The 25,110-nt window shown below is 38.7% G+C and overlaps 1 protein-coding gene across 1 annotated transcript in view; it reads right to left on the bottom strand.

Moving 5' to 3' along the window:
* The window catches only part of grm8b (glutamate receptor, metabotropic 8b), a 308,441-nt gene that overhangs the window by 228,475 nt on the left and 54,856 nt on the right, over positions 1–25,110 (bottom strand). The gene's annotated exons all lie outside the window — the stretch shown is intronic.

Raw genomic sequence — 25,110 nt, 5'->3', positions numbered from 1 at the left:
GGGGTCATTTGTACAAGGAGAAAAATTGTGTACATTGAATGCAGGTTGAATGTGTAATGTTTAGTCCAGTGGAAACACTAAGTTTAAAAAAAGATGAATCTGTCCCCACAGGCGATGCCTGTCAAGCAGGCTGTCAGGTTAAATATATAACTTCCTATCTAAAACAGGATGTCAAAGCCTAAGTGAGTGATCAATGAAATCCTGAAGTGTACTATATCACAATAACATCTCAAGGATATTATATTGTTTTGGAAGTTTATTTGTGGTAAATAAACCCTAAACCACAGGCAAAATAAGACCTGCAATTAGTCAACATGATCGAGCGTACTGTATTTGGCCCAATTACAATACAGGCTAATTGCAATATATCACAGAACAGATTACATCTGCACAGAATATGTTGTGAAAAATTAGTCCCATCATTAGCAGCTGTGCAGACGAGAGAACCACCTGACTGTGCTTTTTCTTCTGCAAGGATGCAGTGAGTTTGGGCTATAAATCATGCACTAATTCTGTAATGCAACTGTGGCCATCCAGATGTCATCACTCTGGGTGGTATACAATAAGTGGAGGCAGTGGGTTTGGTAGGTAAAATAGATACTTTGGGTTCAGAGATTAATTTTCACATCCACATAGGTTACAGTGTGATGCACTAATCATGTACTTTATACAGTCCATTAAATCAACATACAGTCCATGGCAATTTATTAGGTACATCTGCCTTTACCTACTGTATGTTCACTGGCTATTTAATCAGTGGTGAGAAGTAATAGAGTGGAAATACTTGGTTACTGTATTTAAGTACATTTATGTGATATGTGTACATGACGCAAGTACAAAGTCTTTGCTTGAACCTTTATTTAACAGACAAAACTATAAATAAATTACTTTTAATGTTTTGGTTTTTTAATCTAAACACATGGGACAGGGGCAAAACAAGAGTACAAAGTTAATAGAATATTTCAGGTACAACATTTAAAACATTCCACAATGAGCATGTGAACTGGTAACAGGTGAGGGTATCATAATTGGGTATAATGATTAGAAGGATCCACCAAAGGCTCGGTTTTATTTTTCTCTTTTTCTCCAATTTCCCCCCCCAATTTTCTCCCCTAATCTAGTCGCATCCGATTACCTTGATTGCGTTATGCTTCACCTCTTCCGATACAACCCTCCACTGCTGACTGAGGAGCTTCGCAACTGACACACGACCTCCTGACACGTGCACAGTACTGACTGCCTCTTTTCAGCTGCCTGAGGCGAGTTCATATGTGGATCAGCCTTGTGCACAGAGAGTCACACCCTGATCAGCATTATTCCTCAACTCTGCGCAGTCGTCATCAATCAGCCAGCAGAGGTTGCAATTGCACCAGTTATTAGTAACCCTGGTCCGGGTCATCCCACCTTGAACAACAGCCAATCATTGTTCATGTGGCCGCCCAGCCCAGCTTTGATGTGCTAGCGTATTTTACCACTGCGCCACCTGAGCGGCTCAAAGGCTCAGTTTTTGCAAGCAAATAGCAGTTTTTGCACCACTTGTGAGAGAATCAGTTCCAAAAAAAATTCTCAACACAAGACATCCACTGTACATATATTTGTGAAAAGATTCAGGGAATCTAGAGAAATTTAATTTTGGATAGGGCAAGGCTGGAAACCCCTGTTGAATATGCATGATGACCTTTATGCATGATGACCTTTAAACCCTCAAACTGCATGAGAAACTGTTATGCTACTGTAAATGTAGCCACATACTACGTTAGAAAACAGTTGTCACTTGTCTACTGTTGCATTAAGCACAGAGAATACCATACATTAATGGACAGTACATCAACTATGCCAAGTTCTTTGAGCCCAGTGGAAATGTGGGCTGTTTCAGATTATTTGGAACTGGATGTCCATCCAGACTCTCGTCAGCAAAATGTGCAAAAGCCAACATTTGTCATGGTATAAAGTTGTATCATTAGCCATTGTGGTAAGGTAGCGTACTGTGAAGCGTGTGAAGGTAACGTACTGCAATTTACAGTGCTGTGAAAAAGTATTTGCCCCTCACCCAATTTCCTCTATTTTTGCTAATTTGCCACATTTAAATGTTTCATGTCCTAAAACCCATTTAATATAATATCAAAACAACAAAACCTTAATTTTAATTATTTTTTAAATTAAAAGTGACAAAGTGATGGAATTCTGCTTCACTACCATCACAATGTTTAACTGTTGGTATGATGTTTTTATGGAGGAAACCAGTGTTAGCATTATGCCAAATGTAACAGGACTCACGTCTTTTAAAAAAAAATTTGCCTTTGACTCATTAGACCACAGAATATTATTGCAAAAAACTTGGCGGCTCATTTAGATTAGTTATTTAACAACGGCGAGATGAGCCTTTTTGTTCTTTTGGGTCAGAAGTGGATTATACCTTTCAACTCTCTCTCTTGAAGACCAGTGTGTTTCTTATTATGGAATCATGTACATTGACCCCAACTGAGGCAAGTAAGGCCTGCAGTTCTTTAGATTTTGTTTTTTATTCTTTTGTGATCTCCTGAATGAGTCATTGATGCGTTCTTGGTTAATTTTTTCGTTACTTTGGACAATTAACTTCCACATAGGTCCAGGTAGGGCTGAACAGCATTTTCTTTGATTAATAAAATCCTTATTTTAAAATGATTTTGTGTTTACTTGGGTTATTTTTGTCTCATATTAAAAGTAGTTTAATAGCACACCCAGGTGGTGCAGCGGGATATTCCGCTAGCACACCAGTGCCGATATTCTGAACTCTTCGGTTCGAAACTTGGCATTGCCACCGGTCGGCTGGGCGCCATCTGGCGGGCATAATTGGCAGTGCCTGCAGCAGATACTAAATGGCCACCGTATCTGCAGGGTGGGGGCCAGACTATGTGTGGGTGGGATCTTCATACGCTGTGTAAGTATTTTAGCGCACTCAATTCAGACGAGACGCCTGTGCAGAATGCAGGGGCGAGAAGAGGAGGGCTGTGCTTTCCTCGAATGCAATCGGGTATCCCTCAGCAGCGGAAGACAAATTGAGTGTGCTAAATCAGGAGGAAAAGTGGGGAGAAAATGCATAAAAAAAGTAGTTTGATGATCTAAACATATGACAAATATGCAAAAATAGAAGGAATTGTGAATGGGGGAAAATACTTTACACAGCACTGTATGCTTTATCTGTTTATGTAGTTCAAAGTTATTCCAACAAGTCAATGCTAGGCATTATTTTACACATTAAAGCAGCAGGTCCTCAGAGTGCCACTGCAGGTATTGCCAGTGCCACACAGTTCTAGAACCTGGGACTGATAATTATCTTAAGTTACTGCCTGTATGGCATGTTTTATGTGCCCACATGTCAGTACCGGATTCATTTGGATATTTTTTTCTCACTTTCCAGAATATATCACAAGGTGAATAGGCTGTTCTAAATTAGGTCTAAGTGTATTAAGTGTGAATCAGTGAGTGTGTGGCCTTCAGCAGAATAAAGCAGATAATGAAGATGACTAAATTATTGCCAAATTATCATTTCCAGTTATTCATGCATCACTTCTTCTTATTACTAATAAATAATTACTGTTCTCTACTTAAAATATATGTATAATAATCACTTATCACCTTGGATCACAGTGCATCTCACATTTATCTATAGCCTAGTGCAATTATGAGTGCCCAATCAATAATCTGCATGCTTTTGGAATGTGTGAGTAAACTGAAGTGCACTGAGAGAAGCAGAGGTGAGACTAGAACCTCTGAATACTTGCAGATAGATTAGCAGGGGTAATATAATAGCCAGACAGAGTAAATGTAATCAGATATGATTTCAAACAAAACTAAAAACAGGCTTTTTGGCAGCAATGACAGCTGTGAGTCGTCTGGAATATGTCTCTACAAGCTGTGCACACCTAGATTTGGGCAGTTTATCCCTTTCTTCATGGCAGATCTAGCTCATTCAGATTGAATGGCAGTGTAGTGCCATCTTTAGGTCTCTCCGTATACACTAATCAGCCATAACATTAAAACCACCTCATTGTTTCTACACTCACTGTCCATTTTATCAGCTCCACTTACCATATAGAAGCACTTTGAAGTTCTACAATTACTGACTGTAGTCCATCTGTTTCTCTGCATGTTTTTTAGCTTGCTTTCACCCTGTTCTTCAACGGTCAGGACTACCACAGAGTAGGTATTATTTAGGATCATTCTCAGCACTGCAGTATCACTGACTTGGTGGTGGTGTGTGTGTGTTGTGCTGGTACGAATGGATCGGACACAGCAGCGCTGCTGGAGTTTTTAAATACCGTGTCCACTCACTGTCCACTCTATTAGACACTCCTACCTAGTTGGTTCACCTTGTAGACGTAAAGTCAGAGACAATCGCTCATCTATTGCTGCTGTTTGAGTTGGTCATCTTCTAGACCTTCATCAGTAGTCACAGGACGTTGGATATTTTTGGTTGCTGGACTATTCTTAGTCCAGCAGTGACAGTGAGGTGTTTAAAAACTCCAGCAGTGCTGCTGTGTCTGATCCACTCATACCAGCACAACACACACTAACACACCACCACCATGTCAGTGTCACTGCAGTGCTGAAAATGATCCACCACCCAAATAATACCTACTCTGTGGTGGTCCTGACCATTGAAGAACAGCATGAAAGGGGGCTAACAAAGCATGCAGAGAAACAGATGGACTACAGTCAGTAATTGTAGAACTACAAAGTGCTTCTATATGGTAAGTGGAGCTGATAAAAATGGACAGTGAGTGTAGAAACAAGGAGGTGGTTTTAATGTTATGGCTAATCAGTGTGTTTGATAGGTTTTAAGTATTGGCATTGTCTTAACCATTTAAGGACATTTAGAGACTTGCTCTAAAGACATTCAAGTGTTGTTTTTTGCTGTTAGCTTTGGGTCGTTGTTGTGTTGAAAGCCCAGCCTAGTCTGAGTTTGCATGCATGCTGAAGGATGTTTTGTTTAAGAATGTGCCTGTATTTGGCTTCATTACCAGTTATATCAATCTCTTAGTGCCTGCAACAGAGAAGCACCAGCATAGCATGATACTTTTCCCTGTGTTGCCACAGCACATGCCATTTAGCAGCCCTTTACTCAACTGTGTCATCTGTTTTGCCACTCTGCCATAAAGGTCAGATGAATGGAGTGCTGCAGAGATTGTTGTCCATCTGACAGGTTCTCCCATTTCTGCACTCGACCTCTGGAGCTCTTTTAGAGTTTAACTTTTGGTTTCTTTCTTACCTCCCTCACCAATGCTTTTTTGCTCAAATACCTAATTTTGCAGGACAACCAGCTATAAAAATGTTCAAGGTTACGCCAAAATTCTTCCATTTAAAAATGATTGGAGCCACTGTGGTCCTGGAAACACTCAAACGTTATGAATTGTTTTGTTTTTCATCCTTGCCCTGATCTATGCTTCGGAACAGTTTTATTTCTGAGATACACAGGCAGTTTCTTGCACTTCATGACTTGGTTTTTATACTGACAGCTCTGTGTAAATTGTGGGCTGTGTATAGACCCAGGTTTGTGCCTTTCCACACTATGTTCAGTCAATTTCAAATGCAGTTTGCAAAGGACTGCAGTTAAGTTCTACACACTCAGTAATAATTAAAGCAAACAGGATATGCATGACCACAATTTAGAATGTTACATCAAAGGGTGTATACCAGTTTTTGTGTTTTTTTTTCAATTTTCAATCAGCTTCACTTACCATATAGAAGCACTATGTAGTTCTACAATTACTGACACGTGTGCAGTAGCCGACTGCATCTTTTCACCTACACGAGGCGAGTTCACATGCGGATCAGCTTTGTGTATGGAGAGCCACACCCTGATCCTCATTATCCCTCGACTCAGTGCAGACGCCATCATTCAGCCAGCAGATGTCATAAATGCATCAGTTATGAGGTCTCTATCCGGCTTTCCGCCCTGTATGAAGAACAGGCCAATCGTTGTTCATGTAGCTTCCTGGCCCGGCCAAATGGCAGAGCTGAGTTTCGAACTGACGAGTTTGAAATGTCAGCTCTGGTGTGCCAGCGTGTTTTACCACTGCGCCACCTGAGCTGCCAGTTTTTGTTTTTTATTTTATTTTTATTTTTTTATAAAATGTGGTCACTTAATTTTTTTCGGTGATTAAGTGTAGATTGATGGGTAAAAATGCCAATTCTATCTATTCAAAACCTAAATGTGGTCACTTCATCATTACGTGTAGATTGATGGGTAAAAAGCTTCTTTCTTCTAACATACAGAATGCATAGATTAAGCCAGTATTGTTTCTGTGCTGGTATCTCTTTTGTATCTGTTTAAATGCAGACAATTACCTGTGTTTCATTCCGTAATGGAGCTGTCAGAGTTAGAAAAGTAATTTAATTCTGATAGAATACATGAAAACAGTACTAATTAACCTCTTGGGTAAAAAGATCACTTCCCCCATGAGGTGTACATAAAAGATGTTTGTTCTTAGGTTTTGTTTTTTTTTTCAGTTTTTTTTATTATTCTCCTCCAAGCACATCTTTCTGACTGCTCGTAGTTCCTCTGAGAGTTTGATATTGAAACGTTCTAACACAGAAAACAGAGGGTTTACTTATCTGTCTTCTTACTTATCTCCTGTTTGTTAATAGTGAGCCTGTATATGCAGACACATTCTGTAGTCCTAGGTCCAGCTATGACAAATACCACAAAACCTACAACACTCGGTCAAGATTGATGTGAAACCGAGATTGCCCTGTTTTTTATTTCTAGCATGCTCAATGCATCATAGAATAAGATAGACTTTTGCCACAGCAGAAAATTCCATTCTGCTCTATCTATATTTTTTGATTTCACTGCCCATGGCAACAAATAAGACTTGATTCTGGAACATACACCCCTTTTTAAATTGAGAGGCCTCATTCCTTTTTTTCGTGGTACATGTTCAAGCTTTAGCCTGGAATAATACTGTGCCTTACTATATGGATTATTTCTTTCTAGATGAGCACAAGTACACTTAGACTCAATATTTTATCAAGGCTGGACATTACAATTTGCTCTGTACAATTAAAAATGGGTGCTCGGGTGATGCAGCAGTAAATTATGCTACTCCAAGCCCTTAACCGGACCCACCGCGATACTGACCAGGCTAAAGTGGTGGTGGAACATATACAAAATTCATTTACAAACTCCAAGTTGTGACAGTAAATGCAGTAAAATCTGAAATCTGTAATTTGTCTGTTGTTTTTAATATGTACAAATCCAGTTTGGTGTGTTATTAAAAACTTTCAAGCAAATTAACTAAGTAACTAAGTTTCTCTACTTTTCTGGAAATGTGGTTTGTGAATAAAATTAAATAAAATGAACCCAGGCCACTCAGGTGGTGCAGCGGTAAAGTACGCTAGCGCACCAGAGTTGGGGTTTCGAATACATCATATCGAATGGGGGCCTGTGGTAGCCTAGTGGGTAGGGCTTTGGGCTATCAACCGGAAGATTGGCGGTTCAAATCCAGGCTCTGCTATGTAGCCACTGTTGGGTCCTTGAGCAAGGCCCTTAACCCTGTCTGCTCCAGGGGCGCCGTAAGTTGGCTGACCCTGCACTCTGACCCCAGCTTCCAACACCAGCTGGGATATGCGAAGAAAGAATTTCATTGTACTGTACATCTGTATATGTATATATGACAAATAAAGGATATCTTTCTTTCTTTCTTTCTATCTCAGCTCTGCCTTTCCAACTGGGCTGGGTGGCAGCATGAACAACGATTGGTTAGTGGGTAAAACAGTCGGATCATAGGTCCTCATAACTGGTGCAACTGCGGCCCCTGCTGGCTGACTGATGGCGCCTGCACAGGGCTGAGGGATAATGCTGATGGGGGTGTGGCCCTCCGTACACAGCGCCCGTCAGTGTATGAACTCGACTCATGCAGGTGAAAAATGCAGTCTGTACTGACTGTACGTGCCGGAGGGGGTGTATGTCAGTTGAGAGGCGTCCTCAGTTAGCGGTGAAGGGTCGAGTCAGTATAGAGGACACATTCAGGGTAATTGGACACAACTAGATTAGGGGAGAAAAATTGGGGGGAAAGCGGGGAAAAAAAAAAAATGCAAAAAAAAAAAAAAAAAAAGAAATAAACTGAACCCGCTATGTGTAACTCTGTAAAATAAAGTGTAAAAAATAAAAAATGTGGTTTTGGTGGCCTCAGGGTTAGATGATTGAGTCATAGCATATGTACACATTATCAAATCAATGCAACCAGGTCAGAAAACAAATCTTAATTAAAAAAATACTCATGCAAAATAAAAAATGAATAAAATATTACATTTGTACACCATATGAACAAAAGTATTGGGATACCTCATCTATTTATTAAATTAATGTGTTTCAGCCGCAACAATTGCTAACCGATGTAATAAATAAATTATAAATAGAAAATTATATGCTTCCATCAATTTAGGGATGGCTATGTCCTGTTCCAGCATGACACTTTTTCCTGTTCCAGCATGACTGTGCCACTGTGCACAAAGCAAGGTCTATAAAGACATGAAAAAATGCTTGGTTTAAAGAAACTCCGGTGGCCTGCACAGAGCCTTGACCTCAGCCCTACTGAACAGCTTTGGAACGAACTGGAACATCAATTGAGGCTTCCAACAGACATACTTCAAAGTCTTGTGAGAAGCCCTCTCAGAAGAGTGGCTGTTGTTATAGCTAAAAAGATCTTATAGAAATTATTCTATTGTTATACTATTTGTTTTTAAAACAGAATATATAACAAACTTATGGTCAGGTGTACAAAATGAAGAATAATGCATTGAACATTAAAAAGTGTTAGAAATTTATAATTACTAATTTATAATATTTCGACTTTTACATAATGAATGCCATTGTAGTAAATAACGTCACTTACTTCAATCTGCTCTTTCAAATTTGACAGCAAATTAAATGCCACAAGCTCCTGTTTCTTTGGGAAAAACAAAATGCATTGCATTTGCCAGGATGCATTTGTCGACCCAGCTACATCAAATAATTCCTTCAAGAAAAGCCATGGATGAGTTTTTATTTGTGATGCACCACTGGAACTGGGAACTATATACTTTTTTTACTTCTCTTTTGATCACTGCTTGGGGTAAGCCATAAAAGCAGCCAGTCAGATGTTTACTCCTTCCCCCTCCCCTGTTTCACATGCAGATTCTGATTTGTGCTTCATTAGGTGCCTGACTAGAAGTGCCTAAATAAAAAAGAAAAATAAGTAGAGAGATAAAATAGATAAATAAAAAGACTCCAAAAAGCTAAAGTAACGAGTCTGTTTTGAAAGTAGAAAGCACAGATGTCTTAGGTACAGTAAGTAAAAAGTTAAGTACAGATACCTAAAAATTAAGTACAGTAACAAAGTACATATGAGCTTTGCTTATCACAGTTTTAGGGCGCCTTTACATGAGAAGTGGCAAACCGCTTTTGCACTGGCTGTGCTGTTTAGCTTGCCACTGCACTTCCCTAAGCGGCGTGCACTTTTGCTGCGTTGGGCTTGCGGTTTATGCGCTTGCCGCGCCACTCAAAGATCACCTGATTGAACTTTGACCCAGTTTGCTGCTGATCTTTTCAAAGTGCCTTTAATGAGACTAACTGTTTGATATGACACGGTAAAAGCGACTCAGGCAGTACGAACAACGCTTAACTAGAACAAAACTTAATGTGACTTATTATATTAAAACAACGACTGAGGAATTCCATTAGTGGAGAGAACTTATGACCAATAATATTTAAGAGAGGTTTAGTGCACTTTGATGACGTTTTACCACACCACTCATGCCAAGCGCTGAGCAAAGCAGTGGTTTGTGCCGAGGGTTGTGGTTTTGCTGCTTCTTATGTGAATGCGCCCATACTGTTACATAAGATGAGATTTCTTTATTGATCCCCATTACTGCAGTGAAGACTTTACTGGTGTGTATTATCAGTCCTATCACAGTAGGGTGTTGCATGATATACAGTATTATAATGGTTCAGTTCCCTCACAGATCTTTATATACAAATGTCACATCTGAGAATTTATGATATATAAAAATTCTTATTTTTCCTTAATTGTATTTCCAGGTTTGTTTTAGCATTAATCTTAGATAAATGCAACTAGAAAACTCTTAATACTCTCATATCCCATTTTCCCACTGGCTTTATGTAGCTTTATATAATTTCCCAGATTTCACATTTTAAGGCTTTTCAACAGCCCTAAAAGCCACCTACCTAAAACAAGTGATTATGACTATCTGCTTTGTAACGGGTGCAGCTGCCATGGAGATTGGCAGTACAGCACAATTTACAGAATCATGCCCATCTGCCATGCTACTTATGGTCGACAGGGGAGTCATGGCGCTGCAGATAATTGACATACCAGTTTCTCATAACTGGCAGTAACCTGTGCCTTGTTGACTGTTAATTTGTTCCAGATTGAGTTATGTATATTTAAATCATGGTTTCTGCATTAGGCAGACACTGGCTTGTTCTTTGGCATGCTGTTCTTCTCTGAAACTGTGATGCCAGTCTTGATCCAGTGTGGTTTTCCACCTGTACAGATCATCTTTTCTTAGGAACCCAGCCTGTGTCGCCACATTTTTTGGCTGCCACCCTTCAGAGGTGATGTGATGGCCCTTTCTGTTGTGGCACACATTTGGATATATGCCTCATTAATTTTGCCTCATTAAATTAATTAAAGCTCCTTTTAGTACCGGAGTCTCGGGTAATAGGGTAACCCTAACCTTGTTGTGCAAATTATTTGAATAGCCTCAAACAGTCTCCAGATTTCAACTGAAGACCAACATCTTCACAAAGTGCCTAAATGAACACTAACCTTGCATGAACTTTCAAAACTACACATGACTTGTAATTTCCATTTTACTTTTTTCTACCCATTCTACCACTGACCACCAGGGTTTTAGCTAAATGTAATTCCTAGATTGTTGTCTATTTATATTTAAGTTGATATGTTCAATATGGCTCAGGCTATAAGTTGAGAACGTGGTATACTGCCTCTACTGTTTTGTACCTTTAATTACTTCTCTTATATGTTCATGTTGCATATGCAAACAATTAGTTACTAAGAAACAGTAGTGTAGGTTATTTTGAACCCCCAACTCCTATATGTTAAACTACATGAACTGTACTATACCCTTGTCTAGCTGTGACATCGCCCACAAGCTACAGCATTACTTAGCTGTGGTTTCCAGTCTTGTGTTTGTAATAGCTTTTTTTCTTTGCTCTGGTCTGTTTATTTAGAGTTTGCCCTCGGATTAGCACTTTTGTTTTCATAGTTCTGTGCTTTGACCTCAGCCATGGACCCTTACACTGGTTTTATGACTTACCATCATAACACATTTCGAGTACACACTTGTATTCTGCATGCCCATGTTACCCAACCTCTGCTATATGTTCATGTGTGTGTATGACACACATTACATCATTTAGCAGACGCCATTATCCAAAGCAACTTACAATTATGACTGAATACAATTTAAGCAATTGAGGGTTAAGGCCTTGCTCAGAAGCCCAACAGTGGCAACTTGGCAATGGTGGGGTTCGAACCAGCAACCTTCTGATTACTAGTCCAGTGCCTTAACCGCTGAGCTACCACTGCCCCCATTAAAGAAGTGTTGTTTTTGAATAAACCGCTGTTGACATGATTTGAAAAAAGCTCTAAACACATACATATAGAAAGCATACAGATACTTACAACATTTATTTAGAGTAATAGGCATTTAACTTACAACCAGCCAGCTGCCAATGTCAATAGCGTATACTTATTACACACTGTTATCTTCACATCACTGCCCCTAATAAGCTTATGCATAGGTTTGACCATGTAAAAAGCACCACCTAAAATGTCAAATAAAATACAGGATTAAAACAAAGGTTATTGATGGTAAACTGGAGTAAGCACATATATTTTTTATGTGTAAAAAAGTAGAACACTGTGTTACTGACATTCCAACCTGACGCACCTGCTGCAATAGAATAACAATAACAATTTTGACACATTGTCAACAAATGTGATGTTATCAGGATCTCCCTGCTTTGGATGATTTGTTCTGTTCATGTGTGCGTGGTTCCCTAAGTCACTTATCACTGCTTGTATCTGTGCTGTTAGTAGGGGTGGGCGATATGGCCTTTAAATAACATCACCATATTTTGGGATATTTTTGCGATAACGATATTTACTAGCGATATATAAGAACACTTTTTCTTAAAAACACAAAACATTGTAGTTCTGATAAATTCTGACTAATTACAGTGTTTATATTTTTTATTATTACAAGCTGTATTTATATTGGCAATATTTATATTAAACAAACCAGCAGAATCTCACAATCACATTTATACTGTCCGTTTTACTTCAAATAAATGAGCATCGAAAAAATCCCGAAAACGTTTAATATTTGATAATGCTTTGCTATCATTGCACAATGAAAGCGCATGGTAAACAGCAGCACCGCGATCCAGATCAACCACACAGCAGTATAAAATCATAACGGCAGCTAACCTTGGAGGCCATCTTTTATATTTCCAGAATATTTCCAGAATATAAAGATCCATATTTAACTGTGTTTATCCACCTAACTAATGAAAACCGTCTTAGATCATTTAACCTAATTTATTCTCTCAGCTGTCGTGGTTGAAAGCTGAAACTTTCAACTAATTAGTTCACTTATCTGTCAATTATACAGCAACCAATGAAGAGAGAGATTCCGCCCAAAATTTTAATTCGGAAGCTCTGATTGGTTTATACATCTGAATCTCCTGAATCAGAGTTGTTTTGCCCACAGAGTGAGCAAAACGAATGAATCTTTACCATAGATAAAAGCACAGTTTTCTGATTCGATTCCAATGAATAATTTATCTGAAAAGAGTCGTTTCAGACTCATTGACTCAGTGATTCAGTTTCCATGCTCATACGCAAAGGAAAGCGTTCCGCTTAGCGCTTTTGTGTTTTGAACGTTCTCAGATGGTAACCTGTGTATTATATGTTCGTTCACTGACACAATTTTTGGCCTCACATCATTCTCTGACTCACGCAGTGACTGACACTCCTCGTACTCACGCGGGTGCTTTTGCTTTAGGTGGTGAAATAAATTTGGTGTGTTGCCACCTTTTGTCGTCACAGTATTTTTGCACGTTTTGCTAATTACAGTCGTTTGTTTGAGTCTGACCTTCTGTATCCGAAAAACGTCCACACTAGTAATGTAGCTCCCCTTTTAGGGACTAGTTCGTCCTCAGTGCTAACTCCGGTACTACTCTCTGCATTGGTCGCCATTATTTCACTGTTAACAATATCGCAATATGGCAAAAATCATATAGAATTTACAACTATACGATATTATATCGCCCACCCCTAGCTGTTAGCAGATTAAATATTTTTCTTTGACCAAAAAAGTGATGTTACTTCTTAATCACACCACTGATAAAACACCACTGTTTGTTTTATCATCGTTTAGTTAAATGTTTTATTGGTTGAAACCTACTGCATGTCTGATTCTGAATAAACAAATTATAACAAAACTATGACAGTTAGCTAGTCTGTTAGCTATATGGTAATGTCACATAAAATCATGGTTAGAAAGTATTAGGCTAATAATTAAGTCAATAACAATAATGCTGAACAAGAATCTTACTGAAACTCTCTTGTTTGAACCCATGATTGCTGTAAGTAGCAAATTGCTTGTCAGCTTGTGCCAGTTTTCCAGCTGCTGATTGCAGACAGAACCATTGGAGCTGACTGTTTTTCTGGTGTATTAGCTGTGTGCTTATATTGTTGACATAAAATGTATATTTATTAAATAAATACTTTGACATTTGCCTTTTCTTAAAAGGTTGCCAAGAGTTTTTGAATAGGTTTATAGAATAATCAAGTTAAAAAGTTTTGTAACAATCCACAATAAGCAGGTGAATTAGTAGGAGGTGAGGGAATGATGATTGGGTATAATAATTAGGAAGATCCATTCAAGGCTCAGTCTTTGCAAGCAAAGATGGGTCATGGCTCACCACTTTGTGCCAAACTTCGTGAGAAAACTGCCAGTAGGATTAAAAAAGCTTTTCTTATCACAAGAAATCCTACATATACAGTGTATCACAAAAGTGAGTACACCCCTCACATTTCTGCAGATATTTAAGTATATCTTTTCATGGGACAACACTGACAAAATGACACTTTGACACAATGAAAAGTAGTCTGTGTGCAGCTTATATAACAGTGTAAATGTATTCTTCCCTCAAAATAACTCAATATACAGCCATTAATGTCTAAACCACCGGCAACAAAAGTGAGTACACCCCTAAGAGACTACACCCCTAAATGTCCAAATTGAGCACTGCTTGTCATTTTCCCTCAAAAATGTCATGTGATTTGTTAGTGTTACTAGGTCTCAGGTGTGCATAGGGAGCAGGTGTGTTCAATTTAGTAGTACAGCTCTCACACTCTCTCATAGTGGTCACTGAAAGTTCCAACATGGCACCTCATGGCAAAGAACTCTCTGAGGATCTTAAAAGACGAATTGTTGCGCTACATGAAGATGGCCAAGGCTACAAGAAGATTGCCAACACCCTGAAACTGAGCTGCAGCACAGTGGCCAAGATCATCCAGCGTTTTAAAAGAGCAGGGTCCACTCAGAACAGACCTCGCGTTGGTCGTCCAAAGAAGCTGAGTGCACGTGCTCAGCGTCACATCCAACTGCTGTCTTTGAAAGATAGGCGCAGGAGTGCTGTCAGCATTGCTGCAGAGATTGAAAAGGTGGGGGGTCAGCCTGTCAGTGCTCAGACCATACGCCGCACACTACATCAAATTGGTCTGCATGGCTGTCACCCCAGAAGGAAGCCTCTTCTGAAGTCTCTACACAAGAAAGCCCACAAACAGTTTGCTGAAGACATGTCAACAAAGGACATGGATTACTGGAACCATGTCCTATGGTCTGATGAGACCAAGATTAATTTGTTTGGTTCAGATGGTCTCAAGCATGTGTGGCGGCAATCAGGTGAGGAGTACAAAGATAAGTGTGTCATGCCTACAGTCAAGCATGGTGGTGGGAATGCCATGGTCTGGGGCTGCATGAGTGCAGCAGGTGTTGGGGAGTTACATTTCATTGAGGGACACATGAACTCCAATATGTACTGTGAAATACTGAAGCAGAGCATGATCCCCTGCCTCCGGAAACTGGGTCGCAGGGCAGTGTTCCAGCATGATAATGACCCCAAACACACCTCTAAGACGACCACTGCTTTATTGAAGAGGCTGAGGGTAAAGGTGATGGACTGGCCAAGCATGTCTCCAGACCTAAACCCAATAGAACATCTTTGGGGCATCCTCAAGCGGAAGGTGGAGGAGTGCAAAGTCTCGAATATCCGCCAGCTCCGTGATGTCGTCATGGAGGAGTGGAAAAGCATTCCAGTGGCAACCTGTGAAGCTCTGGTAAACTCCATGCTCAGGAGAGTTAAGGCAGGTCTGGGAAATAATGGTGGCCACACAAATTATTGACACTTCAGGAACTTTCACTAAGGGGTGTACTCACTTTTGTTGCTGGTGGTTTAGACATTAATGGCTGTATATTGAGTTATTTTGAGGGAAGAATAAATTTACACTGTTATATAAGCTGCACACAGACTACTTTTCATTGTGTCAAAGTGTCATTTTGTCAGTGTTGTCCCATGAAAAGATATACTTAAATATCTGCAGAAATGTGAGGGGTGTACTCACTTTTGTGATACACTGTAACTGTAAAAATTCTGGCGTGGCCAGAAACATTAAACTGGAACTTAAAACTCAAAAAGAAACGCAAAAAGAAAAAAAAGCCATACATTCATTCTATATATAAACAATGTCAAGTTCTCTAAGTCTAAACTTATCTCAATAGACTAAAAGACTACTGAAATGTCTGCTGTAGTTAGATGCATCCATGTCAGCTTGTTTTTTCAGAAATATGAATGTTGTCTTCTTTGTGTTTACAACAAAAAGATGTGGAAGCATCTCTGCCCACGGCATGGGTGAGTTGCAGATGTGCACATGTGTGATGGTACTAGTGACCCGAAGTCGTATATTGACATTTCAAAGAAAGATATGCTGCCATCAACACAACATCTTGTCTCAGGAAGTCCATGATTTCAGCAAAACAATGCCATGCCACATTCTGCAAGCATTACAACAGAGTGGTTTTGTAGACATAGTGTGTGTGTGTGTGTGTGTGTGTGTTGGTGTGCTTGACTGGCCTGCCTGCAGTCCACATCAGTCTCCTGTTGAAAATATATTGTGCATCCTAAAGAGAAGAAAGCAACCACCTTATGTATCCTTAAAGGTGTCACAATGGTAAACATGCCTCTGTCCCAACATTATTAAAAGTGTGTGACAGGCATCAAATTTAAAATTTGTTTATATTTACAAAATGCAAATACAAAAGTTGGTCTGTGAAAGCATTCACATTTACACTTCAGTGTACTTTTGTTGTTGCATTTAAAGAAAAGGTCCCAACTTCATCATAAATTTCACACAATCTACATAAAGTCACAGTTATTATTGTATAATCCATAACTTTTAGTTTCTATCAAATAATCACAGAGAAATGTAATCATGTGAATTAATACTCCAGATTTTAAATTGGACTTAGCAAATAGCATACTGTACTACCAAAGTCAGATTACTAACAACACCTCTGGTAGTGCATTAATTTAACCTAATATTTAGTACAGTTGTATGTGGTTTGCAGTACAGCCAAAAGGATGAATGGTGTTTATTTGTATGCATATTTATAAATAGGTGTATATTATGACATTTTTAATAAGACCATACTTTTATAGCAACCTATACACTGACCAGGCATAACAAATTGTCCACTGACGGGTGAAGTGAATAACACTGATTATCTCTTAATCACGGCACCTGTTAGTGGGTGGGATATACAGTATTAGGCAGCAAGTGAACATTTTATCCTCAAAGTTGATGTGTTAGAAGCAGAAAAATGGATTTGAGTGAGTTTGACAAGGGCCAAATTGTGATGGCTAGACGACTGGGTCAGAGCATCTCCAAAACTGTAGCTCTTGTTGGGTGTTCCCGGTCTGCAGTGGTCAGTATCTATTAAAAGTGGTCCAAGGAAGGAACAGTTGTAAACGGACGACAGGGTCACGGGTGGCCAATGCTCATTGATGCACGTGGTGAGAGAAAGCTGGCCTGTGTGGTCCGATCCAACAGACGAGCTACTGTAGCTCAAATTGCTGAAGAAGTTAATGCTGGTTCTGATAGAAAGGTGTCAGAATACACAGTGCATCGCAATTTGTTGTGTATGGGGCAGCAAAGGGGGACCAACATAATATTAGGGAGGTGGTCATAATGTTATAGCTGATTGATGTAAGTCGTTATTGTTTTACATACTTTATTATTTACCAAAATTCTAAAAGAGATTTTAGTTTTATCATCAGTTTGTCCAGGTTCTGGTGTTTCCTTATTTAACTCATGCTATCCAAGCCCTACTGGACCTGTGCAGCTTGTTAAAATCCTCAAATGAACATTCTTACAACATACTTACATCCAACCAATTGTGTATTTTAGGTATTTCAAACATTTTTGTAATCTTCTTACATTATTTGCTTTAGATTTATTCACTGGATATAAACTTTAAAAGATTCTGTACAACCCAGTCATTATTCTCTTAATAAAATCTGTGAATGTGGTGGCAGTGCCAGTCATATGTCATCCACACTGATTTAGGTAATTTTATACGGTTGGTCATTGATCATGATGACAGCTCTGCTGCTTCTTCCACCACAAATGAGATAAACCTACTGCTTATTATTTCTTTACAGCTTCATAATCAATTCTTTTTCAGCCTGATACTGCATGAACTCTCAAACCCACTGCAAGTGTGAACTGCCAATGGTGTGCCATTTTCAACTTCACACCGCTGCTCAAAAGCATGTGCACTTCGGGGACTACTGTCTGAGATTCATGCATTTGATGCTGACGACATCTCTCACCTTCAGTTCATATGGTTTACTTTGCACCTGCATTAGGTGTCTGGGATAATTTTAGATGTTTTGCGTGCATCCTGAAAAAAATATGTATGACGCAAACACTGATGAAAGTGGCATTTGCAGCTGAGAAAAATCTAACCGTGAACATTCAGCTGAAGGACACTTATTTTATGATGAAGGTAATTACGTTCACCAAATAAAACACAAACCAAGGAGATACAATTAACAACATAGTGACAATGATACAGTGTCTAGGACTAAAGGGATTTCTACTCATTTTTACTAAAGAGAAGGTTTATCAGCTGTAGTATTTACTCAAACAAGAGAATGATTCTGTATCTGTTCTGTTGATGTTCCATAGTGGTATAAACTAATACACTGACCAGCCATAACATTAAAACCACCTCCTTGTTTCTACACTCACTGTCCATTTTATCAGCTCCACTTACCACATAGAAGCACTTTGTAGTTCTACAATTACTGTCTGTAGTCCATCTGTTTCTCTACATACCTTTATAGCCTGTTCTTCAATGGTCAGGACCCCCATAGGACCACCACAGAGCAGGTATTATTTAGGATAATTCTCAGCACTGCAGTGACACTGACATGGTGGTGGTGTGTTAGTGTGTGTTGTGCTGGTATGAGTGGATCAGACACAGCAGTGCTGCTGGAATTTTTAAATACCATGTCCACTCACTGTCCACTCTATTAGACTCTCCTACCTAGTTGGTCCACCTTGTAGATGTCAGAGACAATCGCTCATCTATTGCTGCTGTTTGAGTTGGTCATCTTTTAGACCTTCATCAGTGGTCACAGGACACTTCCCACGGGGCGCTGTTGGCTGGATATTTTTGGTTGGTGGACTATTCTCAGTCCAGCAGTGACGGTGAGGTGTTTAAAAACTCCATCAGCATTGCTGTGTCTGATCCACTGATACCAGTAAATAATACACCACCCAAATAATACCTGATATGTAGTGGTCCTGGAAGAGTCCTGACCATTGAAGAACATCATGAAAGGGGGCTAACAAAGCATGTGGAGTAATTGTAGAACTACAAAGTGCTCCTGTATGGTAAGTGGAGCTGATAAAATGGACAGTGAGTGTAGAAACAAGGAGCTGGTTTTAATGTTATGGCTGATCAGTGTAGCACATAGTTAGGCAATCTGTAATATGAGTCCATTTGCTTCTTTTGCAACCCCTTCTGTTTTAATCCAGGCTTGTGACTGGCACTGAAAGCACACTGACAATTGCTCCACCCAGTGGCTAGGCTGTTTCGGCCAGACCTCGCCTTACCCTACAGACATTAGCCAATCATGTCCGTGCAAACACCCGACCGGTCAAAAACATTACTAAAATTTAAACCCTGGGTTGATAGAGCTCAGCAATAGTGGGCTAGCATACTTCTTGGCTTTAAGTAAAGTTCACTTTTACTTGTTCCCTCTGTTCTACTGGAGAACACCTATTAAAAAAATCTTTTTTATGGTCTTTTCACTTATCCTTCTAACATATAAATAATAATAAAATAAGGAGAAGAAGAAAAAGAATTTCATTTTATTAATTTTAGTAGTTTTATTAACCACTTTTATCCTGGAGTCGTGGACCATTTCCCAAAATAAAAATTCTTGTATAAATACTTCTAATATTAGATCTAATTGGGTAAAGCATGTGGAGTCACTCATACAGTAAAATGTCACGCTCCTTTAATTGAGGACTCATAAAGTATATTTTTTGAAATAGGAAAATGTGACTTGGCTGACTCAATCCACTATAGTAAATCATAATTAATCATCCTATGGAGTTTTAAACATGTTAAATTCAGAGAACTTTAATGACAGCAAATTGTACTACTACTGTTCTACATTGCGTTTTCCTCAGTTTTGCCAAGTTGGACATTTTCTATGATTTTTTACACTTCTAACTTGTTTCCAAGTCAAAACTATACTAACCCAGTTACAGAAAGCTGTTTTTGCCCTCCTTTATTTTCTCTCCTGCAGTGCAGTGCCAAGGTACATTTTAATGTGTCACATCTTGATGAGTTGCATAATTATTTCTCTAATTTAAGCATCAAACAAGTCTACTGCAGATAATCTCATCAAAGAATTGGGGGTCCAATTGGTTGATGAGTAGACATGCTAATAATGACAACACAAGTGAGTGAATATGATTTAAAAGAGCGATAATGAGGCAAAGGCCTGAAGGCGCTGTACATTGCACTGAGGTTCTGTCAGCGTGAAGGAACAAACAAGATTTGCTTTCTCAAAGGCAAGGCTGGCGATTTAGAGATGGCATTAGCATAAGTCTCCCTGGCGGGCAGCGCAGAGAGATATCTGCCAAGCCACATTTTATTTTTTGGGTCGCATGAGATGGGATGTACACAGTAAAGTGTGATGTAAGAGCCACAAAATGGTAAACTCTTCAGGGTTCCAAGCTGGAAGTGCAAAGAAAATGGTGACATGATGAGTTCTGACTAAATAAGCTATAGGCTATAATATGAATACTATTATTTTTCTCATTTCAATAATTCAAAATACCATCATCTCAAGAGTAACATTTGAATGAGAACATTGTGCAGAGTAAAGGAACTATTTGATGTTTCCAGTGCTCCAGGGAAGGACATAAAATCTTATATTTATCATTATGCAATTCATAACATTTCCATATATGTATTACAAATAGTGTGTCAGTTCTGATAGTGGCATTTTATCTGTGTGCTACTGGGTGGTCAAACATGTTCTGCCCTTTTATTCAATTCTGTCTTCAACTGCCTTACTCTGATCATGCTGGGTCCAGTGCCTACCCTAAAATACTGGATGCAAAGAGTCATGGATCCTCAACAGTGGGTCAATTTATCACATGGCATTATACACTCACTTTCTTACTCACACCTAGGAGCAATTTATAGCAGCCAAACCACTTGCTACATGTTTTAAGAAGTGAAATAAAACATGGGGACAGTTGGAAATGCTCATTTGTATATAAATAGAAAAAAAACAAAGCTCCTTCATGGTGGGCAAGTGCCACAGTTTGGATCCTGTGGAAGGGAAGAAAAAATTAAATATCTAACATGTTAATCCAAAATCACACAAATTAGGTTGAGATCTGGTTATTTAAAAAAAAAAGCATAGAATGTGATTTAAATAATTATCACATTTATCAAACCACTAAGGCATGTGGATGCGGGCACTGCCATCTGGAAATAAGCACTTCTATGGAAACAGACATGTTTCATCATACTGATCAGGTGATTGTTCATGCTTCTAATTTCATTAGATTGATGGATGGACGGACGAACAAAAGACAGACAGACATAAATAGATAGAAAGATGGTGTGAAGATTTTTATTGCCTATTACTGCTATGTTAAACTGGTTGTTCACAGGCTGCGCATTAATTAGTTACTCAAGATTAGTTACTTAATCACCAAGAACAACATGGGCACTGGCAAGGCCATAAAACTAAACCTCAGGACAGTTGAGTGACAGAACATCTCATTAGGGTGAGAAACTGCTTATGCCTAAGGAAAGATGGCTCGAAGGACTCTTGCCTTGGAGTGCTTTAAAAATCTCTAGTCTCGCTGTGAGTCTGTGAGTTGCATAAACCCCAGAGATAAATGACTCATTGCATATAAACCTTATGAGAATTTCTACTTGCTTTGTATTATTACTATGATAAGGTGAACTCTTCCTTTGGGATTCCAGCATATTGCAGCCTGCACTGACTCAATGTACTATGCAAGTGTTAATCACACTTCTTATTGATGCTGTGATGTTCCAGCCACAGGAATATTCCTCCTAATGTTCTTTTTATACTGTAACTTCAGTCAGTGTATGGACATCAGACTACAGAGGTATTTTCTTGAAACCCAAGTCTGGCACTCACACCAGAAATCCACCTTGTATGATCTACTACCTCCTACCTTTAGGTGCCTAATGGAGGAGGATTTATGTTAGACATCCTGGCCTGAACAAATATTTTTTATGCTGCTCAATGGCTCCCTTGCTTGCTTTCCAGACAGACATTTATCTAACCACGCTCTTGAAAAATATTATGCTTGCCCACCTTCAATCACTTTCTAATTATCAGAATAGGTGGCCCCCGCTGCTACCTATCCATCACAAGGAAAATTTTTCCACTTCACAAACTAGTATACAGTATATTCACCTGGTCTCAGGGCAAATGTTAGCTTTCAAGAATGTCAACAGCACACATGATTGCAAAATAAATAGACCTATTTAAGCATCTCTTAATGAAAAAAGTTTGACTAAATTATTAATTTCATTTTTTTTTTTTCATAAACTGATTTATCCTTGTCAGGGTCACAGCAAGCCCAGTTCCACCAGGAAATACTGGTGGGGGGTTTCCTGACTCCCCTCCCTTAAACATTGCCAATCATGTCTGTGTAGATGCCCGACCGGCTGATCATTAGCATTGTAATTTGATTGTTATTGTAATTTAAATGCGCTAATAAAAAGAGAATATATTCTATTTAATTATCCATAATAGTAAATCACACACACATACAAATACACACATACAAAGGTACTAGGATGTTTTTAAATGGTGGGAGGAAACAGAAGTAAAATTAAATGCCAAACAGATAATAACAATCAGAAAGGATCAAACTTGGGTCTACTGGAGCTGTGTGGTGCTAATTTGTGCCATTTTAAAAGTGGATTCGTGTGCTGAATGCATAACGTTTATAATACCGTTTAATTATTGTTATATTAATGATATAGAAAATTAATTTAATGCATCAAATAACTTCACTATTTAGGAGGGATGTCTACGGATGTTGGGTCTTATAGTGTATTTAAAAGCCAAGACCTAAAATGTATTTTACATTGTAACTTAAAGTATATTAAGCAGTAATAAAAAAGTGTAATGACAATAAAAATAAATAAAGTCTATTTTTTTCTAGCTGTATTTATACATTACAATCTTCAACATCAAAGTATAAATTATACTTCTAAAATCCGATAAATAATTATAGTTAGTAAATATTAGTAAATACCATTTAGTAAGTTTAGTAACCATTCTAAACTTCTAAACCTGCCAGATTGCACGCCAAGATAATTGGCGCACTTGATGCACACCTGACATCAACTGTAGTGGTTTGCTTTAGAATAAAAACAGCTTTTGCTTAAGGATTTCACTACTAGTAGTTCATGGTAACAAAAATTTACAGTAGTTGGAAAGGTGCTTTTAAAATGGCTCTGTGATAAATTTGTAGAAAGTAAGGAAAAGAATACTAAAAGATTTCAGCGGCTTTAACTATAACATGGAGAGTTTATGGTACCGCCAACACCATGCCAAGATGGGCAGTCCCTCCAAGCTGGATGGAGGATATTGTTCAGGGAAGCAATGACAACTTACAAGACTAACAAGTCTATTTGGCTGACATTGTTTGGTCTGTGCATGCGAAAACAATCTTTATACAAAACTGGCCAATAACAGGGTGGCAAGAAATAACTGCTCCTGAAAAGTGCCTTGCTGAAAGACTTGGAAGATTCTAATGCCATTCGGCAGAATATGGTCAGATGAGACCAAGTTTTATCTTTTTGGACACATTGGACTCCAATCCAGTATATGCTTGGAGAAAAACAAACACAGCACACCATTAAAAATACACCATACAACATGGCAACATTATGTTATGGAAATGTATCTCTTTAGCAGGAACTGAGCATTCGGTCAGGATTAAAAGGAAATTAGATGCTGCCAAGTACACATTCTTAAAGAAAGCATGCAGCTCTCCACCAGACAGCTGAAGATGGGCAGGAGGTTCGGCTTCCAGCATGACAACAACACTGAACACACGGCCAAAAAAAAAACAAAGCAGTGGCTTACGGACAGGATCTAATAGAATCTGATAGAAAATCTGTGGATTGACTTGAAAGAGCAGTGCATTACCATGAAATTTGACTGAACTCAATTTTGCAAGGAGGAATGAGCAAATATTTTCCAATCTGTGAGTGCAAAGCTCGTAGGGACATCTCCAAACAGACTGATGGCTGTAATTAAAGCAAACAGTGGTTCTATCTAAATGTACTAAATCGAAGAACTTATCCAGTTTCCAACCCTGTTTCTAGTTGTTATTTTTTTATATTAATTTTTAAACAGTTGAAAACAGTTTCTTTTTTCTCATTACTTGAATTTTCTCTAAGGCAAAATGTGTAAATAAAGCTGGAGAAAGACTTTTTTTTATTTCAGGCTGTAAGCCAAAAACAGTGGCTGTTTCGAAAGAATATGATGATTTTCTAGTTACTTTTCATAAACATATATATTTATATATTTTAACCACATTTTTGCCACTACAAAGACAAAAGCAAATGAACAAAATGTTTTGATACAGGTCTTTATATAATCCACAAGTAAATGAGAGCTAACACTGAGCAGGGTGCATTAACTACAAAAAGGGGCACATGCTTTTTGCTTGCCATTTACATGTAGTCCCTGAATAAGGATGATAAAACACAATGGAGAAAAAAAGAAGACATAGCAATTAAGGGAAATATTAGCCTTGCTGCCTGCGTCAAATCCACACTTGGTTATGTAAGATGCGTGGGGCATGAGACAGTCCCATCCATCACCAACCTGCAAATTACCACCATATTCTTACACAATCTAGTGTTTGTAATAAGCAAAGTAAAAAGATTACACCCTCCTTGGGTGCATATTAAGCAGAAGAAAGTCTACAATTTTCAAAACAGCCCACTGATAAGGAACAAATCGTTTTAATAACTCCGGCATTCGTTCAACATACGCACGCATACCCAGCATACTCACAACCCTCGTGCTGAAGTGACAAATGCAGACATTAATGCAAAAATGATGAGAGGAAGAAGCATGAATGCAAACAGGGTTTTCAAAACCGAACCAATCCAACAGCGAATCAATCATGCTGTGGGTTACATGTAAATAGGAATGAAGCTGTAGCACAGTCTGAGAATATTTTAGTTCACATCCCGGCTCTTTAAAAACTCGTTTATAAATTAACTAACGTGTATGAAAAGGGAGATCCTTCAAGCAGTCTATGGTGTATCAAAGACCCTCCATATGCAGAAAAAGTATGTAAGAGAGAGTGTTTTTCATATCTGGCTCTAAATAATCATCTTAGCATATTCTATGTAGATGCTGACCTT

This window comes from Trichomycterus rosablanca, chromosome 1 (assembly GCF_030014385.1).
Source record: "Trichomycterus rosablanca isolate fTriRos1 chromosome 1, fTriRos1.hap1, whole genome shotgun sequence".
In the NCBI taxonomy this organism is placed as follows: Eukaryota; Metazoa; Chordata; class Actinopteri; order Siluriformes; family Trichomycteridae; genus Trichomycterus; species Trichomycterus rosablanca.
Note: the sequence above shows the minus strand (reverse complement) of the source record. Positions and strands in the feature narration are given on the sequence as shown.